Consider the following 10,812-nt stretch of genomic DNA (forward strand, 5'->3'; position numbering starts at 1 on the left):
TCGGGCTTGGTTAGCCTGTGGGACTCCAGAGGCAGCTGACAGGTATCGACAGGCCAAGCGGAATGCGGCTCGGGCAGTGGCTGAAGCAAAAACTCGGGTGTGGGAGGAGTTCGAGAGGCCATGGAAAAGACTTTCGGACTGCCTCGAAGAGATTCTGGCAAACCGTCAGGCGTCTCAGGAGGGGAAAGCGGTGCTCTACCTGCACTGTGTATAGTGCTGGCGGTGCGCTGCTGACGTCGACTGAGAAAATTGTCAGGCGGTGGAAGGAATACTTCGAGGACCTCCTTAATCCCACTGACACGTCTTCCGAGGAGGAAGCAGAGTCTGGGGATGAGGGAATGACCCGCCAATTTCTGGGGTCGAGGTCACTGAGGCAGTTAAACAACTCCTCGGTGGCAGAGCCCCTGGTGTTGATGAGGTCCGCCCGAGTTCCTGAAGGCTCTGGACGTTGTAGGGCTGTCCTGGTTGACACGCCTCTACAATGTTGCGTGGAGATCAGGGGCAGTACCCCTGGACTGGCAGACCGGGGTGGTGGTCCCCATCTTTAAGAGGGGAGACCGGAGGGTGTGTTCCAACTACAGGGGGATCACACTCCTCAGCCTCCTGGGAAAGTCTATGCCAGGGTGCTGGAAAGGAGAGTTCGTCCGTTAGTCGAACCTCGGATACAGGAGGAACAATGCGGTTTTCGTCCTGGTCGCGGAACACTGGACCAGCTCTTTATCCTCTCGAGGATACTTGAGGGTGCATGGGAGTTTGCCCAACCAGTCTACATGTGTTTTGTGGACTTGGAGAAGGCATTCGACCGTGTCCCTCGGGGTGTCCTGTGGGAGGTGTTGCGGGAGTATGGGGTGTCTGGCCCACTGCTACGGGCCATTCGATCCCTATACAACCGTTGTAAGAGTTTGGTTCGCATTGCCGGCAATAAGTCGGACTTGTTTCCGGTGAGTGATGGGCTCCGCCAGGGCTGCCCTTATCATCGATTCTGTTCATAATTTTTATGGACAGGATTTCTAGGCGCAGCCAAGTGGCGGAGGGCTTCCACTCGGTGGCCTCAGAATCTCATCTCTGCTTTTTGCGGATGATGTGGTTCTGATGGCTTCATCGGGGGGGCCTCCAGCTCGCACTGGAACGGTTCGCAGCCGAGTGTGAAGCAGCAGGAATGAGGATCAGCACCTCCAAATCTGAGGCCATGGTTCTCAGCCGAAAAGGGTGGAGTGCCCACTCCGGTCGGGATGAGTTCCTGCCCCAAGTGGAGGAGTTCAAGTATCTCGGGGTCTTGTTCGCGAGTGATGGGAGAAGGGAGCCGGAGATCGACAGACGGATTGGTGCTGCGGCTGCAGTGATGCGGACGCTGCACCGGTCCGTCGTGGTGAAGAGGGAGCTGAGTGTAAAAGCGAAGCTCTCAATTTACCGGTCGATCACGTCCCGACCCTCACCTATGGCCACGAGCTGTGGGTAGTGACCGAAAGAACGAGATCGCGGATACAAGCGGCAGAAATGAGCTTCCTCCGAAGGGTGGCTGGCCTCTCCCTTAGAGATAGGGTGAGGAGTTCGGCCATCCGGGAGGGGCTCAGAGTAGAGCCGCTGCTCCTCCACATCGAAAGGAGCCAGTTGAGGTGGTTCGGGCATCTGACAAGGATGCCCCTGGGCGCCTCCTGGGTGAGGTGTTCGGGCATGTCCCACGGGAGGAGGCCCAGGGCAGACCCAGGACGCGCTGGAGAGATTATATCTCTCGGCTGGCCTGGGAACGCCTTGGTGTTCCCCGGATGAGCTGGAGGAGGTGGCTGGGGAGGGAGGTCTGGGCTTCTCTGCTTAGGCTGCTGCCCCCGCGACCCGACTTCGGATAAAGCGGATGAGGATGGATGGATGGATGGATAAAAATGTCCGGGTTTCCTAGGCCTACAGAGGACCCATGTGTGTGACGTCATCCCCGACCTGCTGCTTTGTGAGCGCTTGTTCTGCGCTCACAGAGGAGACAGACAGCGCGTAGCAACACGCCTAATGATGTTTAAAAGATCCCAAAGCGCAACTCCTTTTTTTGCACTTGTTGACTTGTAAAAGCCTATATGACATTTTTTATTTCACAATTCATTGACCGCACAGAGAAGGCATCATGTTAAATATGTTAAATATGTTTCTTTAAGCAAGTTCTTCATGACTGAGCCAAGTGTCCTCTTTTTTGGAAATCAAAATATGTCACCCGTTTGGTCTATACCTGAATATATACCAAACAAATAAATTTCATTTGACCAGATTACATTAAATTTAATATTTTAAATTCTATTTGTGTGACAAAATTACATGCGAAAGTTACATATATTTAAATTAATCAAAGTCAGCATCTCAGGCACATTTTGTTTGTTTTTACACGTTTGTATGTATTTATGTTAAATCACGTGTCAGACAGCTTCACTTTTGTTTCTCAGGTTCAGGATGTTAACATTTGAAATTGGAAACATGTAAGTGGAACAAACATGTAAAAACATGAGAAATCAGGAAGGGGCAAAAAAAAAAGCATTTTGCTAAAAAAAGATTTACAGCAGAAGTTTTTTGCACTGCATTTTAAAATGAAGATATATTGCATTTATTTACAATTAAAGACACACAGAGCAGAAAGTGTGTTACTGTTTTACATCCACAGACACACAAGAAAAGAAGCAGGCAACATGAGGTCAAGTTATGGCAATTTTATTTGTGTATTTCAGTAGATGTATTCAGAATAGAGTTTTAAAAAAAAGACACAAACATCCCAAGTAAAGTTTGGGGGGATTTTTAGGAGGAAGTGGGTTAAAGGTGAGAGGTGAGGGTAGAGAAGATGAGCGAGACAGAGAGAGAAGAAGAAGGATGGGGTGAAAGAAAGGTGGAGACAGGGGGAAGGAGGAAGAAACTATTGATCTCCTTAAACTTGACGCTGCTGGGTCAGTTTTTTCTCAGCAGTCTGCTCCAGAATCCCCTCCTGTTCTCCGCTTTCTTTTCTTTTGTCTTCAGCTCCTTCAAGGTTTTCTTGAGCTGCTCCTCGGCGTCTTCAAATTTTTCTTTCAGCTGCTGTTTGGCCAGTTTCACTTTCTGTTTGAGGAGCTCTTTAGCTTCCTTTTTCTGCTTTTTTATTTCTTTAAGTGCATCCTTGCAGTCTTTTTTGGTCACCGGAGAGCCTGTCATTTCTTTCTTGAGTACCTTCACCTCAATTTTCTCTTCTGCAACTTCTTCTCGCACTTTCATCAGTTCTTTCTTCAGAGTCTCACTTTCCTGTTTTGCCTCCCATTTTCCATGTGTCTCTTTTCAAGTGCTTCCTGTGTTTCCAGCAACTTCTTCTTAATGTTTTGAGTGTAACTCTTTGTATTTTCCATTTCTTTCTTTGCTTCCTGTATTTTAATTTTCTCTTCCTCCAACACTTTTTGGGTTTCCAACAAATCTTTCTTCATATTTCCAATCTCATTTTCTGCCTCATGTTTACGTTTTTTTCTCCTCTTCAAGTTGTTGCTTTAAATTCACTAATTCCTTCCTCAGTATTTCAGCTTCAGCCATTGCATTTTCAGCTTCTTGTGTTGCCGACTGCATTTTCCTTTTTCCTCTTCAAAAGCTTCCTGCACCTCCTGTAATTCCTGCATCACATTTTCTGCCTCCTTCTTTGCAGTTTGATATTTATTTTTGGCTTCTTCTGCTGTGGTTTCTCTTCCTCCAATGCATTTTCAGCTTCCAACAGTTCTTTCTTCATGTTTTCATTCTCATTTTCTGCCTGTTGTTTTCCCATTTCTCTCCTTTAAGTTTTAGACCCACATGCAGTAATTCCTTCAATACTACTTCAGTTTCAAACTTTGAATATTTAGCTTCTCCTCTTGATTTTTCTGCCTCTTCTTTTAATTTGACATTTTCAGCCTGTATTATTTGAAATTCTTCTTGAAGGCTCGTCGACTTCACTGTACTGTATGGTGAAGCACTCACATATCCTCTTCTCGATCTCCCTTGATTCATTTTGGCCTTTTAAAGAAAGGAACCAACTTATTGTAGAGAAGTGAAGTGAAGTTTTCGATGGTTTTTTATCTTCAACTGTGGTTTGTCCTGCACAGAGATGCTGCTGTAGATGTGTCTCTAGCTGTGTCTGGATAAAATGAAAAATGCTGTAACTAAGTGCTTGTGTTGCACAGTTCTACTAAACATTCCATCTCATGCATGCTCCGCCCACATGGTCAGGAATGTCAGGTGCTGCATCACCAAATGCTGCTCCCGTTGCCTAGCAATAACAGCTGTTCACTTTTGGGGTCTGGTTCATTATTTAATAAAGAAAACATGTCCAAGTATTGCAACCATGGTGCTGAGGCTCAGCGCATATTCTAGCCTGCTGTGTGGGTGGCCAGCTAGAAATCACTGGTGGGCAACATGAGTGAGGAGAAAACTGGAGCAGCCAAGCAGGGACCTGCAGGTTGCTGGTTTGAGTCTCTGTTCAGATGCTGGTGTCTCCTCTCTCTGAGATGTTTGCAAAGAGTCCCAGATAAAAGAATAAGGATAATAAACAAACACGTGACTAAACTAACAATTATGACACTGATGTGTTTCATGTGTAGCAGGATGGCCTCTATACAGCAGTCGCTGCAAGCATCCACATCAGCACACTTACTTTTCTTTAAGCAGGCGTGCTGGGGTCCTCCTAAAGAAAGTTTGAGAATTTTGTGTGAGTTTTTTTCATTGAGTCAAATTCCAGCATTTTATTAGTCTAATAATTAGCAGATATGTGTAACCACAGTAGATAACAGTAACGTAAATTTCTTCCACATATAGTCACCAGCATTGTGGCGACAAAACAGTAAAGTTGAAGCTTCAAAACGCAAAGTCCAAAAGCCCATGGGTGATGTCAGCGTGGTATACCTGTTATAAGCAGTGTGTGAATCTGACTCAAATATAACAGCCACTTTATTAGGTATACCAGTTGAACTGATCCTTCAGACAAACACCTAGTCAGCCAACCATATGTCTGCAACTCAAAGCATTTAGACATGTAGACACCTCAAATGGAGCATGAGGAACAGGAAGAAAGTTGGTTTAAATGATTGAACGTGGGACGGTTGTTGGTGGTGTTGGGCTGGTCCGAGTATTTCAGAAACTGCTGAACTGCTGCGACTTTGCCACACAACTATGTCTACAGTTTAGAGAAGTATGGTCTGAAAAAGAGGAAACAGAGTGGGTGATAATGCTTTGATGACATCAGAGAATGGCCAGACTGCTTCAAGATGATAGGAAGGCAATAAATAACCACTTGTTACACTCTAGGTACGCTGAGGAGCATGTACGAATGCACAAAACCTTGAAGCAGATGGGCTAGAAGACCACACTGGGTGGCACTCCTGTCAGCCAAGAACAGGAAACAGAAGCTACAATTTACACAGTTCACACAGGCTCACGAAAATTGGACAGAAGCCTAAATAAATGTTGCCTGTTCTAGTGAGATTCAATTTCTGCTGCAACTGATTGTAGGGCCATAATTTGATGTAAAAAGTTTGAAAGCGTGGATCCATCTAAATAAGTATCCCAATAAATGCATTAATACCATGCTCTTATTCTGAAAAGACAAGTTTAGAACTCTAAATCTGAAAGTACTTTATGTTCGCAGCCCAGACAAATTTTTAGGACAGTTTTAAATTCAATAAACAAATTCAATAAATTGCATAACAGGTCTGTAAATTAAAATAACACAGTACAAATCCAAAGAAACCACATATTAAAAGATTTTTATTCACAATAGAAGTGTAACAAATATAGTTTATTAAAAGTCTGCTGCTCATTAATATCATCTTAATCCATAAGCTCGGGAGATTTTTATATAAATGTCGAGCGGCCAGTTTGTCGGAATGGAATATTTACATTTTACTCAATAATTATAATATTAACACAATAAAACAGATTTCCCCACAAAATTAAAATATTGCATGTAAATGCAAAGTAAACTATGTGCAATGGAAAGATTATCAGCAATATTTTGTACAGATACATTTCTGAGGTTCACATGTTTAAACCCTTTAAAGGAGATTGACGACCATTTTGAGGAATTCAGATTGAGTTCCAGTCATTTCTAGTGGTTGTGTACCACCATGAAAAACAAATGTCAGTGATGTCTGTATGAGACGTTTAAGGAAAAGTGGTGTATATTCAAAGAGGACTGACTGACTTTGGTTTGAATTCCTGAAACTGGTGTAATTCTCCTTTAATATTCACTAATAGAAAGGCATTGGAAAGCAACAGACCGCCAACACAATAATCATAAAACTACCTTTTGCAGGTAGTGAAACGACCAGTTCAGTGTCAAATGAGAGAGAGAGAAAAATGTTAAAATGATAAAAATCCAGGTGGACACGAGCACAAAAGAAATTACATTTTTTTTGTGTCTGGACAATAGCTCAAAAGCAAAGTTTCTTTTTCTTCTTTTTGTGCTTTGTTGTTTACGTTAAATACATTTTCTCTGTGGTCAGTGTCTGTATGTTACAGTATACTGTCTTTTAAAAATGGCCACAGTGGTCCAACACACGACTCCTTGCAGGCTGCCTTTGACCTACACACCTTCAGGCCAGCCGTGAACCTCAGCAATCCCACCATAGCCAACATCTTCATCTTGTATGCTGTCCTCGCTGTGGTGAGTACAGAGTGAAACCTACGAGGTGATTGGATGTTTTGTATAAAATTTGAAAGGAACAATTGTTCCTTTCCCCTTTGCTGTGTACTGTGCTGATGCTGTTTTCAAAACCTACCACACTCAGTATCAGTGTCACACTGAGATATTTCAAAGATAACCTGAATAAATACAAATAAAATACAAAGAAAGGGAAACAGCTGTCCAAACCTCTGTCTCTATGTAAAAAGTAATTACACCAATGTGTTAAATCAACAATCAACAGTGATTAATCACATTTTTTTATAGAGATGACTTCATGAGCAACACCCAGGCCGGAATATTTTAGTCAAGAAATCACTTAACTAGAACGTGTCTGACAAAGTGAAGTTGACTAAAAGATCTCAGAAAGCAACATCGTGGACATCTAAAGAAACAGCTAAGAAACACTGAACTCTATCAGTCTGGAAAGGGTTACAAAGGCATTTCAAATGCTTTGGGAATCGAACCACGATGAGGGCCTTAATCCAGAAAATGCGGAAAACCTGAAGGCCTCACTTGTCTCATTTAATGTGCCCTGAAGCTCAAGTGCACCAGGACAATAATGCAAAACACAGCAGCAAGATCATCTCTGAATGGCTCAAAAAACAACATGGAGGTTTTGACCTGGTCAAAGTGCAGACTGGAATCAGATTGAGATGATTTAGCATGACCTAAAAAACTCAGCCTATGCTGGAAAACCCTCCAAAGTGGCCGAATTAAAACAATTCTGCAAAGAAGAGTGGACCAAATTTCCTCCACAGCGCTGTAAAACACTCATCACCAGTTATTGCAAATGCTTGATTGCAGTTCTTGCTAGATGACAAAAACACTTATTAGGTTTAGAAAGAAATTACTTTTTCACATGAGGTAAAGTTGGAGAGCTTTTTTCCCAAACTAAATGAAATCATGATTTAAAAAACTACAATCTGTATTTACTCGGACCATCTGTGTTAACAAAGATGATGCATACAGCACTGTGAAGGCTCCTTCCTCTTCTGCTGCAGCCACTGCTCATCCCGGCAACATGTACTCTGCTGTCAGTTTTCCAGCCATATAGTTCAAATATTATACAAAAAGGACTTCAAAGACTATTTTTGTTTTGATTTCTCATGGAGAAATGTGTTAGCAATATGCTAAATGGTTTAAAATATTCCTGTTAGATTGCCTAAATGTGACACAGAGATGTGCAACAGACTGTTTAACTTAATATGTCTAAAAAAGAAACACCTGTTACTGTGAGAGTGCCGGCTGTATTATTGTCCTATAGAAGAATGCTGTTTTCTTTTGTCTATAAATATATCAAAAATGTATTTTTGCATTTTTGTAATGAAAATATAGTTGATGCCTGGTTTATTTTCACAAGGTTATGAAATGAAGACAAGACTGGGTGGATGGAAAACATACAGCTATTACACCAGATACAAGATAGTTTCTCAATATAAGCTTTGTCTCTCAGTACATGGTAAACTTTTGTTGTATGAAACCAGACCAGTGTCTTTCTATCTAACCACAAAAACTTTATATAGACATTAATGTTGTTAGTAATCAGAAACATATGGGGGTTACATTTTCATTACAAATCTGTTTGTTGTTTCAGTTTAAGCCAGTAAAATAACCTGAGAAAAGATGGCAGCTGGCCTGCAGCGTTGAGCGTCATCATCCTCTGGGTTTATGTTGTATTTGAGGTTTGGATTCCTGTTTTGATGTCTTTAGCATTCTGGTGATGCTGAGCTTTAGTTTTGTTGTATTATTTGAGTTCTGGTTGGTGTTTAGTTTTTATTGAGTTTTGGTGCCTATTTGGAGTATTTTTTTTGTGTGTTTTTACTTCATGTCTCATTTACGTACTTGTACCCTTTCTCTTATCATGTTTAGTGGGATTTCTAGTTTTAGTTGTCTTTCCTGTTTTCATTTGAAGGTGACTTTAATTCTCTGTGTTAATTGCTTCTTTCTGCTGGGATCTTCTGCTCTGCCCTAAATGTTTTCACCTGTGTGTAATTACATTCATCCCCTCCGAATCATCATCATTCATCAGTTATAGTCCTGTCTTCGTTTTCTCTTTGTCTCTGGCCAGCTGTCTCTCACTTGTTATCTAAGCCTTAGTGGTTTCCCTGTAGTTTGGATGTTGGTTTGTGACTGTTTGTCTTTTTTTGGACTTATTGAACATATTCAGCCAAATACAAAAGCTCACTTTGGTTTACTTCTGTATTTGGGTCCTAAAACCAACTAATCCATGGCATATAGTTGTCTTCTTGACTGCATTTAATATTAGTGACTAAATAACAATAAAAAAAATCCATTTGTATAATGCTTTTCTTTATTGAAGGGAGATAATTTGTGCTGCCAATATCTGAATTCATTTCAACAACCAGCCAAAACAATAAAACCATGTGTCTTTTATTGTGTAATTCTACTTACTGTCACCACAATAGCTATGATTAGCTTTCTGGTGTTTATGGAACCAGGTTGATCTTTTAAGCTGTGAACAATGTCGTATAGTGCCCGTGGAATGAGCTTTAGTTTACAGATCGTTTCCTGTCGCTCCCCTTCATTCCACTAGAGGTCACCAGTCTTTCATTTTGCATCACACCAACCTCACCTCCTCCCATTACTCTCAGCTGTTCTCATGTGTATATATACACCTGTGCTCTAGTTCTACTTCTTGCCAGGTTGTTTACTGTAGTCATATAACTCACAGCTTATTTACAATATTTCTGTTTTTACATTTATCTATAAAATACCTAAATATACTTTCACTATCTCTGGACCCTTTATCCTGCTTTGCTCACACGACTGTAAAAGGCAAAACACTACAGCTTTACAGTATTCATTTTCACAAGGGGCCACATGATAAACTCAGACTATTTTGGAGGGTAGCACCAATTGGCTTATAAAAGATTGAATACATTTTGAGTAAAGCTGAGTTCAGTTTACTGATGCAGCCCACAGAGCGGGTGCCCACAGGCATAACTACTCTGTGAAAGGCCTCAGGTCAGATGAATTAGGGGTCATTATCACCACGTTTTACTGAAGCAAGCAGCATCTTGTATTCTTTCTCTCTCACTCAAACACACAAATACACACATAAATTCAAAATGTGACTATTTTAGTCCGTGGAATTTTAAATGACTGATTATTTGAAAATGTAATCCATACTTAAAATGTATACTGCATAAAAAGTGTGTTAGTTCACATGACAAAACCATGAATTAAACCTATAGTGGAACTCTTATATTGTGTCCACTTTACCATTACCCTGTGAATATAAGCACCTTAGTGGAATGTAGATGGGTCCCTCACAAAATCTGGGCTATGACGATTGATGCAAAAGAGATACTACATGACATATATTTCAATAAAATAATCAATTTAACACACTTCAGTGGGCTGAATACATTAAATTAATGTCTGTCTTTAATCAATTCATTGATTAATATCTTAGATAAACAATCTGCTCAAGTAACAACTATGATAATTATTTTAAAGTTAACATTAACTAACTCTAAAGATCTGACATAACTCCTGACTTAAAGTGGAAATGAAACACTAAATGTATTGAGGCAAATTAACACCATTGAGCCCTGCTCTCAAAGACTCACAGATGTAACTCTGTCTGTGAAGTTGGATTTAACAAATAAGTGCTTAAAGTTTTAAAAGCATGTTTAGATCCATCTTCTGTCATTATGGAACCCCATACCCCTTGTGGGACTAATAAAGGTATAATCTTATCTTATCTTATCTTATCTTATCTTATCTTATCTTATCTTATCTTATCTTATCTTAACGTCACCTGGTTGGTTCGCTGCGGTCAATTAACTTACATTAGAATATGTTAGCTAACGAGTAACAGAATCAATAACTGGGGTGAATATACTTAGACTTAGACTTAGATCCTCCCATGCTTTATGTGGCATATCGGGCGGCAAACGAACGCCACCAGGCTCGATCTTGTGCCCGGGTTTCAGCTTCTTCCAACGATATATTCGATGTCTTTAGGTCTTGATGGAATGACCTTCGCCAGGTGTTGCGGGGATGTCCTCGTGGTCTTTTAACGCCTAGGGGTTGCCAGCGCATCGCTGTTTTTGGAATCTGTGCGTCATCCATGCGGAGGATATGGCCGGCCAGTCGGAGCCTTTTGCGTGCAACGATGTTGTGAAGTTTGACTGTGCCACTCC

This window comes from Oreochromis aureus, linkage group 15, assembly GCF_013358895.1.
Source record: "Oreochromis aureus strain Israel breed Guangdong linkage group 15, ZZ_aureus, whole genome shotgun sequence".
Lineage (NCBI taxonomy): Eukaryota > Metazoa > Chordata > Actinopteri > Cichliformes > Cichlidae > Oreochromis > Oreochromis aureus.